This window comes from Melanerpes formicivorus, unplaced genomic scaffold (genome assembly GCF_026170545.1).
Source record: "Melanerpes formicivorus ecotype bairdi unplaced genomic scaffold, bMelFor1.0.p_v2 SCAF_11, whole genome shotgun sequence".
Taxonomy (NCBI): Eukaryota; Metazoa; Chordata; class Aves; order Piciformes; family Picidae; genus Melanerpes; species Melanerpes formicivorus.
In genome coordinates, this window is record NW_027142363.1 from 14,572,286 (window position 1) to 14,591,235 (window position 18,950).

The 18,950-nt window shown below is 41.7% G+C and overlaps 1 long non-coding RNA gene across 1 annotated transcript in view; it reads right to left on the bottom strand.

The window, feature by feature from the left end:
• LOC137444196 (uncharacterized) overlaps positions 1-17,555 on the bottom strand; it is a 30,329-nt gene extending 12,774 nt beyond the window's left edge. Inside the window, exons 1-3 of the long non-coding RNA XR_010988095.1 lie at positions 17,471-17,555; positions 15,934-16,008; positions 15,255-15,344 (exon numbers count right to left, since the gene is read on the bottom strand). This is a non-coding gene — a long non-coding RNA (uncharacterized lncRNA). The remainder of the gene's footprint in view (positions 1-15,254; positions 15,345-15,933; positions 16,009-17,470) is intronic.
• Between the last annotated feature and the right edge of the window lie 1,395 nt (positions 17,556-18,950).

Here is an 18,950-nt window from a genome sequence, read left to right on the forward strand (position 1 = left end):
GGGTCTCTCGCTGTGTGGGCTAGTGAAAACTAAGCACATTACACACATATTTGGCCATCACCACCAAGAAAGGCCACGAGCTTCCCTTGCAGTGTGTCCTGGAGCTGAATAGCTTTCAGCTGCACAAGATGCAGTTTGGCTGCTCTGGGAGATGAAAAAAAGATGTAGGAGTCAGTCACAGGAGAAGGGAGGTTGGATTTAAAAGGGGATTAATGTGACAGGCAGGGATCTGAAGGGTGGTGGAAAACCCAGCAGGCCCCACAGCTCCTGTCAAGTCCGTGCCTGCCAAGTCCCACAGATCTTCAGCGTGACACATGTCTCCCATCTTGGATCTTGTGGCCTCACCAATAACTCATGTGCTCACACAGCTCCGGCTGGCTGCCACCCTCATCTCTATGAAGGGCCAGCACCACACACTGCGTCTTCCTGCCTGGCCTCTGTCTTCTCCTTTTGCTCTAATTGTTTATTTGCTTTAAGAACAAAACCAAAGGGCAGGATTGACAGGGGTGTTGCTGAAATAAGTCCTCGAGCACATAACCCCTGTCCCACCAACTCAACTTTTTCCCCTGGCTTCCTAGCTGGGGCGTCTCTGGGCATCCCAAAAGTGCAGGCAATGCTGGTGCCTGGCTGAAATATGGGACAACTTAAAGCACATGCTTTGAGTCAACAGGGTTGGATTTTAGCATGTACTGGAGGGCTTTGCTGAGTGAGAGGCTTACAGAATAGAATGGCAAGTCATTCACAATAAAGTTATTAGTGGTTTGTTTGTTTGTGTGTGTGTGTGTGTTTGGGTTGGTTTGGTTTTTCATCAGGGGAATGTTGTTGGCTTGGAAATATTCTTCCCAGACATCTTCAACATGGGGAACAGTTGGAGTGGACATTTTAAAGGCACATCAAGTAGAACTTAGCTTTTTAAAGGCTGTAATTCTTTGAAGAATTTCTGACATTTATTAGCACCCTGAGTAGTAAAGGGACAGATGCATTTTTATCACCATTCCAGAACCTTTACTGAGTCACTGGTGGGACACTCACCTGCCTCATGTACCAAACAGCAGCATAGCTCTTATCATACTGATACACTAATCAGCCAGAGACAATACACCTAATGCAACAGGATTCTGAGAGAAGTTTCCAGGTTTCTTGACAAAACTGACTCCCTTTACAAGTAGTTATGGGCTAAAGGATGGTGAGAAGTACTGAAACCTCAACCTTTTCCTACAGAGATACATCCACTTTGTCTGGCTTACTTGATAATAGACTTATGCTGGTGCATGTTCAAAAAACATGAGATAGACCAGGAGCAAAAAATTAAAAGCTAAGTTTTGATTCCACTTGTCCTGCACTTTTCAGATCTGTTAGAGCCCTCCTGGTAAGCATTTATCAAGGCCTGTAGGATAAGTGGAACAAGAGTCAATGAAATCCTATCAAAGTTTATGGTAACCTCTAGTAAATAGGTGAATTCAGATACCCTTGGTTGATCTACAGAAAAATAACCCTGTGAGCAAGCACATCAGCCTCAGCTGATGCTGGTGGCTCTCTGATGGGCTGTTTGCACAGTAATGAACTCCACCATTGTAATCTAACATAGAAAAGTCACTTACCTCTGGGCTCACTTGAATCCAACACCTAAAGCTAGTGCCACAGTGTGATGCTAGGAGTAGTGTATGTAGACTCTGCATAGCTAACACAAGTCTCAGGTTTTGATCCTGAAAGGACCTTTAATCACAGATTTCTGTGTATTGTGTGTCAAACCAGTCCTTAGGCTAGTCCACAGTTGGCCTCCTGTGTGTATCTGCCCCTACTGCAGCAGAGCAAAGCACTACTGCAGACAGTCTCTTAGAGGAGATCTGTGAGCAGCAGCTAATGATACCTGGATTTCTGTCCTCTATCCTTCTGTCTTCTGCTGCCTGATCAAATGTGTGTCTGGCTAAGGGGGGTTCTATTTCTGCATCTTTAAAAAACTTTCTTTCCTTTGCTGATTCTCTGATGTCCAACATGGAATAAGCAGCAGCAGCAGGGCCTGTCTTCTATATCTGGGTAATATTTTAACAACATTTATAACAAACTTTAACTTCAAACCTTCTACCTAGTGTCGAAATGTACAAGTTAAACATTAATGAACACAAGAAATAAAAGGCAAAATGATAAAGGGAGAGGGTGAGAGAGCTGGCATTGTTGAGCCTGGAAAAGAGGAGGCTCAGGAGAGACCTTATTGCTGTCCACAACTACCTGAACGGTGGTTGTAGCCAGGGGGGGTTGGTCTCTTCTCTCAGGCAACCAGCACCAGAACAAGAGGACACAGTCTCAAGCTGTGCCAGGGGAATTTTAGGCTCGAGGTGAGGAGAAAGTTCTTTACAGAGAGAGTTGTTAGCCATTGGAATGGGCTGCCCAGGGCAGTGGTGAAGTCACCATCCCTGGAGGTGTTCAAGAGGGGATTGGACGTGGCACTTGGTGCCATGGTTTAGTAGTCATGAGGTCCTGGGTGACAGGTTGGACTTGATGATCTTTGAGGTCTCTTCCAACCTTATTGATTCTATGATTCTATTCTATGAAATATGCAAGTCCATTGAGGTCCCACAAGCTTTGTTGCCCTTACAGTTCAGATTAAAAGTCCATGCAACTTCTCCTTTCATTAAACTTTAGTGAGATGTATTAAAATATTCAGTCTTCTTTTCAGCCATTATGCAGAACAGGCACATTGTGAAGAATGCATAATTCACATTGTCCTGGTTTAGTTCTTATACTCTGTGTAAGAAACTGTACACAATCAAAGTGTGTAGCTATTCATGTAAATGGCTTTATCAGGCATAAACATCTCCATATTTGATATTTAAGTCATGCTCAAATATAAGAACTCGTTATCACTTCTCTTATATTTCTCCTCTTCAAACAAGGTTTGTTTAGGTTGAAGTGTTTTCCTTCTTTATTCTTTAGGGGTTTTTGCTTGCTGGTTATATTTCTTAACTCATTGTGGTGGGTTGAACCACCACACTCATGAATGTATTTCACCAAGATGCTGTAAAGCATCTGAGAACCACATTAGTTACTGTATTACATATTACACTGCGCTTTAGTTTCATTATATGCAGAACATAAGAGACTGGTCCTGCCTTAGATTGTATCTGCCTGTCAAAACCAGCAAATATTCTTTGAATTCTTCATTTCTGAATTGCATTTTCAGTATTTAAAACATGTATTACTTATTATGATACCTTAGAAAAAAAGAAAATAAAACCCAAACCACAGTATCACAGTATTGCAGTATCACAGTATCACTAAGGTTGGAAGAGACCTCGAGGATCATCGAGTCCAACCTATCAACACAGACCTCATAAGTGACACGCCCAATCTCCTCTTGAACACCTCCAGGGATGGTGACTCCACCACCTCCCTGGGCAGCACATCCCAATGGCCAATCTCTCTTTCTGGGGAGAACTTTCTCCTCACCTCAAGGCTAAACTTCCCCTTGCACAGCTTGAGACTGTGTCCTCTTGTTCTGGTGTTGGTTGCCTGGGAGAAGAGACCAACCCCTTCCTGGCTACAACCACCTTTCAGGTAGTTGTAGGAGGCAATGAGGTCACCCCTGAGCCTCCTCTTCTCCAGGCTAAACAATCCCAGCTCCCTCAGCCTCTCCTCGTAGGACTTGTACTCAAGGCCTCTCACCAGCCTTGTTGCCCTTCTCTGGACACAGTATCTCGATGTCCTTCTTAAACTGAGGGGCCCAAATCAGCCCTGTGGACTGTCAGGATTTGCATACAAAGAAGATATTTTTTAAAATATTAAAATTTATGAAGTTGAACTGAGAGTAACTGTTTTAATCTGTCCACATATGAAAATAATCCTCTACAGGCAGTATATGCAGGACTACCTTCTCTAGCTGGTGCTGATGACTCTTTTGAGAAATAGTATGGATCCTGCACTGTATTCCTAAATTTTGAGTGGCAAAACACTACCCCACTGAAGAGGATTCCTCTAAAATGATTTGATAGATATTAAAATAAAAATTACATTTGGTCTGCAGCAACCTCAAATATAAAGAAGACAAAATTAAAAGATTAGTATTATTCTTTACTTATAGCCCTTACAAAATAATGCAGCACCCATAGTCCTGCATACCAGACCAGCTGCTGGGAGAGTGCTCTCTTACAGAAAAATATACATCCCACTTAGAGAAACCAAGGAGGGCAAATCTCCAGTTCCTATTCTGGAGATCTATCAGATCACAAGCTGCCAAGGCAGGAAGAGAATGCAACCTCTAATAAACCTCCAGAAGCTACCTCTTCTCTCTCTGTAGCCTACCAGAAAGGATTTTTGCCCTCTTTCTGGCTCTTAGAGGAATGCTGCATAACTCATCACTGCCTGCAGCCCATCTTCTAAGAACAGCCATTCTAGCAGTATTGGAAATCCCCAAATGATTCTTCCAGAGCTACAACAGAGGAGATGTAGCCAGCAGACTGAGGAGAAATTCATGAAAACTAGCTGTGCTGTTATGCAGCATCTGCCCTTTGTGTGCTACTTTACACTGTCATTGAGCAGTCATTTATATAGTCACACTCACTTGCTGTGTGACATGCAGTTTACATCTCATCTTGGCTAACTAGAAATCTTGGCAACTGTGGAAGACTTCTAGCACTTCCAAGGATGGCCATCTATCTCATGGTGCTCCTTGTTTCAGTTCATTTTTTTTTTCTTTACTACTTTTTACACCATTAAACTGCTAAGAAATTCCTTAACCATTGGATTATTTAATCTTCCATCGTGTAGTGAGCCCTTGCTGCAACACGCAGGATATCAGCACAGATTCTGTCTGAAGTTCTCCTCTATCACACTCGCAAAGAGATTAAGCAGCTTATTTTATGCATATTTTTTAATATATATATTGAAGCTATGATTTATTTTGCTTACATCTTTCTGATACTTTTCCATCTCAGTTTATGACGGGGATAGGTAAGCTTTTCTTTATCCACAGTTGTTCCTACATTACCCGGTCCTGTGTCACACCCAGTCTAGGCCACACCTGATTTATGTCAGCCTTCAGAAATAACAGAACCTTTTTGGGCTGTGTGGAGATCAGAGTTACACTTTTTTCAACAGAACCATGGATATTTAAGTATCAGTTAAAGGCCAAAGCACTGGGATGTAAAGGATAAGCATTTCAAAAACAGTCATGACAAATAAAGTGGTCAAGAATATGTAAGAGACCTTTTAAAACAATAGTTCTGAGCTGTGTCACTTGAGCAATTGTGTTTGAATACTAAGATACTTCACAGAAAAAGTGCTGAGATATTTTGAAGGATGTAACTGAATCCATGTTTGCAGAGGATTATGAAGAGCATAGGATTCACGAGTTGGATTTAAATTTGATCCCACTAGGCTTTTCGTATGTTACGTGTAAAGATATCTCCAAACTCAGCTTGGCTCCAAAAAAAGGTACAACATAGGAAACCAGAAGTCCCACATTTCCCCAGTCCCCGCAAATATCCAAGAATTATCCACAGAAATATCATTCATGCTGAGCAGCTCTCATCTAAGAGGGAAGAAAGGACAGAAGACCCAGGTGTACTAAGTTTACAAAACCCAGAATTGTGATACAACTCAGAAAGAGACAAATTCAAACAGAAAGTCCTGCTGGTATAGAATGAAGTACTAATGCCCTCATGTTTGTATTGAGATCTCATCTTAAGTACTGCAAACATTGTTGTACAACTGTACATCCAAATGAGAGCAGGTGTAAAGAATGTCTTGTAGGATGGCAGAGTCTTTTCACTTAAGGCAGCTAGAAGAGTTTGGTTTGGTTAGTCCTACAAAATTAGAGCTAAGGGGGAAAATGTGTAAGTGCCTTCCAGAAGCAAGTTAGGGAGGTATTTGAGCTACTGAAGCAAAAGATAGATTTGAGAAAAGAGAAAATAAACACAAAGTGACCACAAGTACAAGTACAAGAGCTGGGAATGAGATGGCTCACCACCAGAAGAGTGAAGATCTTAAACAGCTTTTGGATAGAAGTGGGTAGTGGAACTGTAAACTGAGTTTCTAACTGTCTCTCTCTGTCCAGGAAGCAACTAAACACAACATAAGACAAAACCTCATGATTCAAGCAGTCCCTTTGGGCTTTGTTTCATACAGTCCTAAGCCAGGTAAAAATAAGGAAGCAAAATGTTGCAGGGCAGACTGGAGAGTCTAAAGATAAAGTGTCTAAAGCAGATATTTTACTGAAGTCAAAAAACACCATCAAAAACCCAAGACACAGTGAAGTGGGCTAACACTGCTACTGACAAGTGGGATGGAAAGAAAGTTTCTATATTGTGCAAGATCCAAAGAGATCTTGTATCTCCAGTAAGTAACTGTGAAAAGAAGACAGGGTCAGGGAATGAGACTGATTAGAACATGGTAACTGTTCAGGTTCTACCTTAATAACAAAGAAGTGGCTGAAGACTAGACCGCAAAGTCACAGGACCCCTAATACGTAGAACTGTGGCATATAAGGTTTCACATGAACTCAAGGCTGAGGGAAATAGAATTTTAAAATAGACTAAATCTGTGTATGCACTAAGAGTGATGATGCCTGTGGGCCATGGTTACCTGCAGGTATGCTCACTTTGATGGGTAATAAAGATTGGTGAAGTTTTGCTGGTGAATATTTGCTTGATGTCTGACCAACGCACATAAAGTGCAAAGCATGTCCCAATACAGTGCTTTGGTTCCTAGCTGTGTGCCGGGAGTCTACTTACAGGGACACAATAGGAAACCCTTCCCCTCTGTTAAGCTGACTTAATGAAGAAAGAGGAGTTCCTTGCAAAGGTGGGTGATGTAGTCCTGGAGTCTGGATGAAACTAACGGTGATGCGTCTACATCCAGAAATCATGCAAGAGAATCTCTGTTCTCCATGGGAGTAGGGTAGGGGAGAAAGCAGCCACCTTGTCCAGCCTCTCTGCTTCCTCTGAAGAAGGAGGTTTCTGTAATGCAGGGTTCACTGCCCTCTGTGGAGGCTTTCCACAGCATGATTCCCCTCTCACTCATGCAGACCTCACCAAGAAACCAGCCATACTGCAGATCCAGAAAGGGTAATCCTCTCTCTGAATCCTCTCAAATTCAACCTGTGACCTCTAGACACACCCCTCTCTTAAAAATGTGAAACAAAGAACCACAAGACTGCTGAAATCAGAATTACATTACTTGCCACTCTTCATTTAAACTGGAAGATGGTATGTCTTCTCCACTTGCCATCATGATTATCATTAGAGATTACAAAGAGGATTTGTATTTTCAACAGGCGTCATATATTTATGATTAAATGCTTCTTAAGTGTCAATGTTGAAGGAATACTTGTTCTTATAGACATTTGAGTGATTTGAAATAGAAAGGAAAACTATATTCAATCCAGAGAGCAGTGAAGGGGAAAAGGACCTGGCAGTCCTAGTAGATGGAAGGTTGACCATGAGCCAGCAATGTGCTCTTGTGGCCAAGAAGGCCAATGCCATTGTGGGGTGTATTAGAAGGGCTGTGGTTAGTAGGTTGAAAGAGGTTCTCCTCCCCCTCTACTCTGCCCTGGTGAGGCTGAATTTGGAATATTGTGTCTAGTTCTGGGCCCCTCAGTTCAGGAAGGACAGGGAACTGCTTGAAAGAGTCCAGTGCAGAGCCACAAAAACTATTAAGGTAGCAGAACATCTCCCTTATGAAGAGAGACTGAGGGAGCTGGGGCTCTTTAGCCTGGAGAAGAGGAGCCTGAGGGGTGACCTCACTGATATTTATAAATAAGCAAAAGCTGAGTGCTAGTCAGGCTCTTCTTGGTGATGCCCAATGACAGGACAAGGGGCAATGGGTGGAAATTAAGGCATAGGAAGTTCCATGGAAACATGAGGAAAAAAATTTTCACTGTGAGGGTGACAGAACACTGGAACAGGCTGCTCAGAGCAGTTGTGGAGTCTCCCTCTCTGGAGATGTTCAAAACCCACCTGGATGTGTTCCAGTGTGATCTGGTGTAGGTGATCCTGCTCTGGTAGGGAGGTTGGACTAAATGATCTTTTGAGGTCCCTTCCTGCCTCTAACTCTTTGTGATTCTGTGATATTGTTTTCTACAGCAAGATACCCCTCCACAATCCAGTGCAATTGTCATTTCTTCTGAGAAAAACAGGATCTACAGCTAAGACATGTTAATAAATCTCTGCTAAATGTAGTCTATAAAGAAGCAGTGTTTTCAGTCTTTGAAGTCTTTGAAGTTACTTGAACAAGGTTAAGAGCATGTGTGCAGACATTACAATGTTTGCAGATAATATGCAATATTTTTAGAAAGAAGTATGCTCACATATCTGTGAATACAATAGATGATGATTTCTGCCATCTGTGGGGAGGCACATTAAGGGAGATCAAGACTTCATTCTTGGTATTTCCTGTGTAGTTTTGCAAATGTATAAGGAAATAAGTACACAACAAAGCCCAGTGTCTTTGAGAAAGCCAAATGCCCAGATTTTGGGGCAGACCAAGCACCTACTGAGAAAAACAGCTGACAGATTTCTCATACTTGTGAAGTCTAATCACAGCAATTAAAGGTTAGCTAGTTTAAAAGAAAAAGGTGAGTTGTAAGTCATGTTCGTTTTGGATAATAAGCCTTGGATGGCATAATTTGAAACATTACCTTGTTTTAAGTGGCATTGTAGGTTAGTAGCTTTGAACTTAATTGAGGGGGCTCAAGTCAGTGCTTCTATGGTAGTACAAATGTTTCTCTCAAGCTCCTTGCAGTCTCTCAGGGGTTAGAATCCAAAATCTGAGTGCTCCACCATTTAAAAAAAAAAGGGGTGGGGGTGGGGGGGGTGGGGGGCGCTCTGGAGAGGAGAGATTATGAGCTCATAAACTCATGCCTGATGGGAGGTGACCATGAATGAAGAAGAAGATCTTTCCCAGTGATTCCCTGTGAACTTGGCTCCCTTACAGGCAGCCAGTGCCTGTGTCGCCAGCAGCTCTTATGGAGGTCCTACAAAGCTCAGAACTAGCACAGGGGTTTCTGGCATGCAGATTCACACTGAGGTCAACAGTATTAGTCTGAAAACTTACTTGTTTCTTCCTGATAGAGGATTCTGTATGAAAGTATCTCATCTGGCCTCTCTCCCCTCCCTTATCTTACTTGATACTTTTGCACTCAAGCTGTGCAATGTGGTGATTTGAGGTATGTCAGTCTTAGAAACAGTTGAAGCTCTGTCTCAGGAAAGCTTTACTGCTAAATGCCTCTGCTTTGTTCACGAGGTCTGACAATGCCTGTTGATGATCCCATAGTACTATACCCCATTCTAAGAAAGGTGCAGCATGGCTCCGTGCAAAGTATGGTGTTTCATACGTGCAGCGTATAAAGAGCAGAAGATAATTTTTCTTGTGAATTAAGGACTTCCAAGCCTTTCAGGGAACCTCAGTGGGGCAACCTTACAGAGGAATTAGTAGAAATTCTGAGTAGACAGAAGAAGTAACAGAAATATGTGTTCAGAATAATTTTTTCTGCCTTCTCTCTGTTTTGCAAGTGTTCTGTCATCTACCAAGAAATCTGATGAAGTGAAACCAAATGGGGTTGTGTTAAAAGGCAGGAAGCCTGACAGTTCAGAAAATAGTTTATGAAAAGTGAGAAACAAATTTTTTCCTTTTGCTGTATTTTACATGTCTGAAAATCGATTGCTATAATCACCAGCTTATGTCTGAAAACCAGGAGCACACTTTTACACCTCTTAGGAGTAGCAAGCACAAGAATCAGGCAGTTACTATTATCCCTATTAAATGTACTTGAAAGTGTAACTTGCTTTGTACTTTTCTGTGGTGGCCTAATAGACAGACAGCCTAATTCAGAATTTTTACACAGTGGTATCTGAAAATGAATTTTGATTTAGTAAAAAGAAACCAAACCAGAGAGATTACTTTGCAAATTAACTGCTGAGTTACTCTTGCACACACAATCAGATTCGCAGTGACTTTGAAGAACCACGTATTTGAGGAAAAGAATAACTTTATATCCATGTGCATTCAAGCACTATATCATAGAATCATAGAATTATTAGGGTTGGAAGGACCTCAAGGATCATCTAGTTCCAACCCCCCTGCCATGGGCAGGGACTCCTCACACTAGATAATGTTGTTCAGAGCTACATCTAGCCTGGTCTCCTCAGAACCTCCCCTTCTCCAGACTGAACAGCGCAATTCTCTCAGCCTGTCTCCATAGGAAAGGTGCCCCTGCCCTCTGATAATCCTCATGGCCCTTCTCTGGAAATGCTCCAGCATGTTCAGATCCTTCCTGTAATAGGGGCTCCAGAACTGCACACAGTACTCCATGTGGGGTCCTTTCTTAAACTTGCCATTGGGTATTTTAAGAAATGCCAAATAATATTGTACTTCCTGTGAAGAATGGTTGCCTGTAGTAGTTAAAACAAGACTGGCAACTTAACACTGTTAAGAAGAATACTGGAGTGAGTCAAGAGACCCAGAACGTTTTTTGCTTTCTGACACTGATATGTCTGATCTGCACTTCACTGCTTTTTATGCTGCAGTCTTCCCTATTATAAGCTGGCAAAACTGTTCTCCCACCTCTGTAAGGATCTTTCTTCACAATAGATGGTAACCGTGACCTGAAAGCCATGTGTTTTTATTCCACAGTGTCTGTCATTCAACAATAAGCACCTACATAATAGTAGTTCTCTAACTGATATACAAAATTGAAAGCTGAATTTCCAATCTACAGAAAGCTTATTAAAGAAACTATGAGGAGTTGCAAGCTAGCAGTGACTCTGTGGTGAAAGGCTAAAACAATCAATGATTTTGAATCTGGTGCAGCTTGATTTTTACTTCTTGCTTTTACTGCTACTCTGGTAAATTAAAGAGAGGTGGTAGATGCTTAATGGCTCTTGCTACCTATCCAGTGCCTGTATCATTTAACAAGTGCATGCTCTGGCAGCCTTCTTAGTTCTATTTCCTCTTCTTGAGATAAAAGAAATTTGACATTGGTCCAGCAATTCCACAATTCATTATGAAGAGATGCCTACAAACCCCCTTACATCTCAGGCTCCTTTATCCTCTAGTTCCTCTACTAGGAACCACTGGAAGGAATGTTAACAGCACAATATTTTGAAAATGTTTTGCCATGAATATGAAGTAGATACAGCTTCTTTCCATGAACACATGTTCCACCTTTTCACTGCAGTATCCTTATGTTTAATTTATTCAATGTTTAGCAAACATATTCTTTTTTATTTCCTTTCTCTGCTTTGATCACAGAATATCTTCAAATAATATTCCATGTGCACTGTTCACACAAATGCCTTCATTTAAATGCTCAGGTAATTCACCACATGTGCTCTCCAGGTTGGGTGAACACAAGAAGTTTTCTGGCATGAATGCTCTCGTGTGAATGAGAAACTGGGAATTGATGAATGAAACATCTTTTATGGAGTTTGCACAATCAGAGGCACCACAGGCACAACAAGGAACAACAATGACATATGCAGCTTAGAAACCCAATTTCCATGGAATTGTGCCAGGGAAAATCAGTCACTCAAAATGCTCAGAAAAAGCACAAACCAGGAAAAGTACAAAGAAACTCAAAGTTAATTCATTTTGAAGCCACAAAAGAACATGGGAGGTAATTGCTACCTTTTGTAACACCTATTCCACCATCTATTATTCTATTCAACTGTGTCTGTTTTGCAGTCACTAAGTATCAACATGCCTCCAGGAATCATGGTTTACCATAATATGAGCAGAGTTCAGATGATCTTAATATGAAGTTGGAAAGAAGCATACTACTACATGTAAGAATAGAGCTACATTGGTGAGGCAAACTGAGAAGACTCCTCTCTACAGCAGCCCAGAACAGTTTCCAATGTGCCATTACTATTCAGATAACGCTGTGACAGGCACTTTACAAATCACCCAGAATTTATTAGCCAGATCATGACACCATTACTCATGCTGAAAACCAGCATATAGTGGCAGAAGCCCCAGTGAAGTCAGCAGACTACCAGATCTGAAGTCACAAGCAAGGGTTTCACTGTCTGGCTCACCCCTGTCCCTGGGCACATAACCTATGAACCCATAGACATGTAGTCAGGTTTTGCAGCAAAGGTGCATAACAAATCTGAAGAAATGTTTTCCAGCAACAAAACGGGAAAGTGGAGGAAGGGCATGGAGAGGTGCTGTAGGCTCCTCTAATGCTTTGTTAGGCTTCCTGGCTCAGATCTTAAAAACATAAGCACCTCAAGGGATCCAGATTTTTTTTCTTCCCTCCTTTCCTTTCTTAGTATAAGACCAACAGTTCTCTTAAAGAACAAACAAAACAAACAAACAAACAAAACCCCACAAAACCACCTGGCAAAACTAAAGCTTAGAATGTTGTCTCATTGGTCAGCTACATGCAAGAAATAGAAGAATTGTTAAGACAGTATTAAAGGTTTTAGTGATACGATGATGCTCCTTTGGGAGAACACAGTCTTGCTAAATCTTTTTTGAATGTGATACCAAGTTACAGATTACACACATCTCATTCCTATGTCCTCCTTTATCTCTTCCTCCACTCTTCCTCTGTGATTGCTGTAGGTTTTGTATTTGTATTTTCTTTGTGGAGTTAAGCTCTAATCATACCTGATGCCAGCCATACTGGCTTCTTTTTTTTTTTCCAAAAGGGGAAGATCTTTATAACCAGAGCAGCAAATTTGTTTGTGATAGAATTTATCTCATTCCCTTTTATGGTGGTGGTCCTTATTGCCCCATTAATTGCCCAACAGAATTAAAGTCTCTCATCTTTTTCTCATCTTTACATACTTTGCTTTCAACCAGTTCCAGATGACAGCATAGAAGAAAGTTTTCCATATTACTACAGCCACCTCCTCTTATGTATTTGGACTGATTTGCAGTACAGAGAGAATAGGCTACAGAGTTTGCATTGACCACCCAGTAAAAGTGTCTGCTGCAGTAAGCACTTCTTGCGGCAATATTCCCATTCCTCATATTAAATTGGCTCTTCCTAACAGGCTCTGTGAACATTCCAGCTCTTCCAGACCTTAGTTGTGGAGCGAGGTCTCATTCTCTCATCTGCTTGTCTGCTAATTTCCTTGCACGCTCTGCAGAATTTATCAGCTGACTCCTCTGTCCTCTTGCCCCACTGTGCTCAGGCTTGCTGAGCACTTTCTGCTCCATCCTCTGCCTTTGCCCACCTTGATTCTATGCCGTGGTGTTCACAAACACATGCTCTGTAACTCAACCTGTCAGCCTGCCATAAGAGTACACTTTGATGAAATCCTCACAAGATAAATTCAGCCATTTCTTTTCCTTCCCCCTTGTGCCCCATTTTCTGATGTTTATGACTACTTCCATCAGAATTGTCTTTATCCAAGATTCAATATTCATTTTGTGGAGGAGCAAAGTTTCCTCTGACAAGGAGCAGTAGGGCCACTGGATGCATATAATCATGAAATGACTATGGGAAGGTCTGAACTAGGTTACTCGAACACTCCAATTTGCCCAAATGCAGAGCTGGACATCTTTCTTTCAAGGACTTGCATGATTCCCAGGCTGGAACCATCTCAGAGACTGCACCAGAGGGTAAGCAGTTCACTCTGCTTGACCAGTTCTGCTGCCTTCTGTCCTTGCCTGCAGAAGCTGCTGGTGCAGCCTCTGCAGCACACTGCCCTGACACCCCTTTGCACTGCTGCTGGCATCATCGCCACTCCTGCCTGTGGTGGTGCAATGGGAAGCCCAGGTAGCTGCCCATCTTCTGCTGGGGCATGACCACTTCTCTGCAGTGAGACTGGCACAGTTTTCAAACACTGCCTGGTATGGAACTGTATCTGAATGGAGATAGATCTCTGACTTGCACCGGAGTTCTATTTGCCTGAAGAATCGTAGCCAGAGAATTCTGGGCAAGCCAAAACTTCCTTAAAATCTCAAAAGGCCATGGCAGATCAACTGTAATCCCTGACAGCATCATCTCTGACAGATTTTGAATGCTGTAAGTGGTGCCTCTCCAGCCCCAGCCCTTGGCAGCTCTCATCTGAGGTAGGGTACACTCGCACAGACACAGCCAGCTCTGCTAGTGGCCTGGGCAGGCCTTGGGAAAATATCACTGTAATGAACAACTGACTGACATTTAGCAATGCAAAGCCTTTTGTGCAGCTAGGGAAATGTCACAGTGTGTTTTCTTTACAAGGAAAAGTGTGGGCCGTGCTTTGCAAATGGATGTTTGCAGAGGGGAGAGGGATGCTGGGGAAGAGACTTTCACTTTGTTGGCAGCAAACAGAAGCAAAACTCCACCTTTTTAAGAGAAGGTAAATATGTCAAACCTCTGACATCAGAGGGGAAACTCCCTCCCTTTGTGCCGTCTTCACCTGGCTTGCATTGCTTTAGCAAGCCAGATGTTGCTAAAAAACACATGGAATGAAAAATAAAATAGCCCATAACTCTGCAACGGTTGGAAAGGAGTTATAGCTCATTCTTCATCTCTTTCACGTGCTGTGTTGAAATATGAGGCCATGAAGGAGGCCAAAAGACTTTAAAAGCCTATCATGAGGTAATTCAGCCACAAGCCTCAAGCAGGAGAACACAATGATAGCAGTGTGCTCGCTGTTTGCACAGAACTTGAAATATCAGAGCCCCACAGACCCTAAAATGCACAATTAGAAATGGAACAACTCCTTGGGGCCCAGAAATTACCCACAACTCCCCCTCTGAAAATGTTTCACTCAAGTATCCTATAATATTGGTAATTGGTTGTGGCACCTGCACAACATAGCTGTTGAGGAGAAACCTGTAAAAGAACTGAGGTTACATACCCATGTTTAGTATTGTGTCCTCCAGGAACCATCACATGTTCCTGTGTTTTATTCAGAGGACAGAATATTCAAGCAGCATCAAGCAGCACCAAAATGGTCTTCCTGGTTTGGAAGAGGCAGCACTATCTAGTCAACCTGTCCCATAGAAGGGCTCAAGTTTTCCAGCAGAACCTTACAAGAGAATCACCCACAGAGGAAAGGGAGTGAGGAACAGAGTCCTACTGTTGAGCAGGTACAGATCTGCTCCTGCATTTACTTCTTCCTCAAGGTGCTCTCATGGTAAAAGCAGAGCCCAAGAAAGTAGAAAGCAGTGGCTTGCTACTTGGCCACAAGGGCAAAGGTAGGTTTATGTCACTTTTGTACCTCCATGACTCTTCTGAGCATGGTGGGGCAACCATCTCCAGCTGCTGGAGGGGCTCTGGGCAATTTCAGGCATCTAATGCAGACGGAAGTAATACCTACTGTCATCCAGGGCATGAAGTGTTGCAGAAGTTCTCAAACTTGATGCTGAGACTGGAACCCAAGGCCAGCACACTGGAAAGACCATCCTGCCTGCAGGATTGAAATATAGGGCAGTACAGGAAGAGCGGACATGGTTTTTAGCAATTGCTGGGCAGGATGCATAGGCACAGTTGTAATACCTATGGCATGACAAACATGCAAAATAAATAGGTGGAATTACTAAACAGCTGAGCCTGTTAGGACACTAACTTGCCAAGATTACTTGCCCCATAGTCATTTGTTGCAGGGCTTCCATGCTTAAGTTACACCCACCCGACTGAGGGAGGGAGGGTGTCACAAGCACTCTATACATGTTTTGCAAGCTTGATCCCACAATCACTGTTACTGTGGCATTTATACCTGTAGGATCAGACTGCAGAAAAGCAAAAAAAAAAACACAGAAGGGAAAAATTAAGTGTAGTAACTGATCTCACTGCCCAGCTCAACTGAATCAGCAAAGCGAGGAGAAAAATAGACCCTTTTTAGAATGACTAATTACATGAAAAGAATTTTACATTAAATAAGCATTAAACCACATGTCAAATCTAAAACCTGATAACTCTGTCTTAAATTATAGCTTTAAAATATTGATATAGATTAATAATCACAGTTTACAAAGTGGATATATTGTTATTCATACTCCATACAGATGGTCTAAGTCCCTGTCGAGTGCCAGTCATTTTAGCTGCTGTCTTCAAATTACTCTTCTCAACAGCTAAAAAAGAGAGAGAGAGAGAGAGAGGGAAAGGGGTGTTGGCAGTCTTACAAAACTGACTTGCATTTTCTTGTAGTAATAACAAAACGTCCGTTAAAGATAAAACCTGAACGTGATGACAGTAGCTGTCTTAACCAGCTGGTGGCACTATAAGCACTTGCTATCATAAGGGCCTTATAAGTGGGGGGTGAGGAATAAACGAGAGTAACAACTGTAGTATCGTTTTACAGCATTGCATCTTCTAATTTATGAGACACCTCCACGGATGGCCAAACACACGTGAATTAACCTGTGTTGCTGGGCCCAAATCATTACCTTAATGAACAGCACGCTGGAAAGAAATTAAGAATGCCTCATGACATTTTTAAAGATGCTGTCAAAAGGAAAAAAAAACAATCTTTTTTTACCCATTCCCCTTCTATTCGATGCTTTTCAAACAGTTTCTCAAACAGCAGGGAGGAATCCCAGTGGGCTGCCAGATGACCTCTCTCACCACACTGCTGACATCAGCGTATGGGTATCAAAATATATCAAATACAGAAAATATGGGACACTGAACTTAAAACTGCTTCTTGAGCAGATTATGTGGCAGGCCATGCAGGACAGCAATCTGCTACTCAATATATCATCAGCAGCAATTTGTGAAACACATAGTTTGCATGTTTGCTGTGGGGTATAAGTAGAAATGTCAGGAAGATAAAAAAACACGAGAGGGAAGCATGGCCCTTCTGGTGGCAGCAGTACTTTTGACATTGGCTACTGTGTGGCCAAGATTTTCCCTTAAGTCTCACACCAAAATATACAGGGCCTGACTGTTTCACAGAAGTGTGAATCCATGTCCATTGACAGAACCATTCCTGGTTTACAGGAGGAAGAGTGGCAGGAGAATCAACCAGAAAATGTGTTTGAAAGTACTATGCCTATTGGAGGGAATGAAAAGAAGCATCATATTAAGGAAGGTCCTCTGCTAACAGCAAAGTTACTTAACAGTTTTCTCCTGCTTTAATTGCACATGCTACTATTTCTCTAGAGGCTTCTTTGTCTTCCTTCATGCATATTTTTTTTTGTGGGATTATTCCTTTTATTGCTTTCCCAGGTTAATCTCTCTACTGTTCATTTTTAACATTCTTTCTTACAGAAAGTGGAAAATGCCCATTTTATTGGTCAGTGTTCCTACCCTTTTCTGACATTAATAAGCAACACATTCATGTATACTGCTATAGATTAACTGATTTCAGTATTCACCAAATTAAGCCTGCAACATCACTGGTTTACACATGGGGAAACATGAGAGAACTCTGAACTAGAACAATGATTTAGATATTGATCCTGCAAGCAGTGGTACATATGAGTAACTTTGTGAGAGCATTTGAAGTGGCTGCTTAGATACATCAAGTTACTTGTGTGTAGAAGTGTTTGATGACCGAATCCTTATCTACTCACAGCAGCTGCAACTACTCACCTTCTTCTTCAACTACCTTGAAAAAAATTCTGTAATTCTTGAACAAAACATTATTTGTAGCAGTAGCTCCTCAGAATGGGAAGTGGGAGGAGAGCAGTAAAATCCAAAATTGTGGTGTTAAAAACAAACAAACAAACAAACAAACAAACAAACAAATTCTTATTCACAAACAGACCAGATTTAAAAAATATTAACCTTTTTTTCTCTATTATTATTATTGTTGTTGTTATTTTGATTGTTATTTTTATTGTTGTTATTATTATTACTTTAGCCATGGGAAAAAAAATACAGTAACATTTCCCTGGTCTTTTTGACATTGAAAAATCAGGAATTTTGTTGCCAGAAATTTCTCAGGTTTGCCATCAGAGGTGTGGCTAGTATCAGAGATTTACCTTGATTATTTTGTTCACAGTAAAATCACTGGCTTCCAGTGATTGTGAATTGGAAAACCTGTATACCCAAACCACAGAAGATCAGCAAACCATAGTGTTAAAGCAACAACCATATTTTATAGATACACATCACACGCAGGAAAAGGTTGATTATCTGACTTCTTAGCCCAATACTCCTGAAGGATTTTTTTTCCCCCACCCTATATATTCAGCATCGAAAGACAGATGACACAGATGGGGAAAGCAACAATTTGCCAAAGCTTGATCAATGTGAAAAATGTTTCTTTCTTTCCTAAACCTCCAGTCAGATGTCTTGCTCCAGACCTTCTGGGACTCACATCATCCATGACTAGCGTAGCAAACTCTTCCCAGCTACCACAGAAAATATTTGAGAAGAGAGATTCATAAAACTGGTAACATTGCTATGTATATCCACTGTGCTAATTATTTTAGGAGGGATCTTCCATTGTTTTGATCAGCAATCTGGTCCATCCTACCTTGCTTAATTTTCCCACACAGTGTCAATTAAGAGGTTACAGCAGATGAAATCGTGCTCTAGGTTTCAACAGAAGGAAACAGTCTGGAGAAACTGAAGTAATTTTGAAATTAGAGCAAATTCTCTCCTTAAAGCTTAAATCATCTCCAAACTGATTTAAATCACTCCTACAAAACACACACCTTTATTGTTTACTTTTTTCCAGACCCAGACTAATGAAAACCTTGCCTTAGATTTACAAGTAGTTAATTATTACTGCGACCAATCCCCTCACTGAAATGAAAACACTAGAGCAGAAGAAGTTCCATCTAAACATAAGGGAATCCTTTTTTCACTTTGAGAGTGACAGAGCACTGGAACAGGCTACCCAGAGAGGTTTTCGTGTCTTCTTATCTCGAGAATTTCAAAACCCACCTGTGCAACCTGATCTAGACAAACCTGTGTGACCTACTCTGGGTGATCCTGCTCTGGCAGGAGCGTTGGACTTGATGATCCCCAAAGGTCCCTTCCAACCCCTACCTTTCCCTCAAGATGAGGGAAGAACAAGTGTCAGTCTGAAAACTTAAACTCTGTGTGTGTGTGTGTGTGTGTA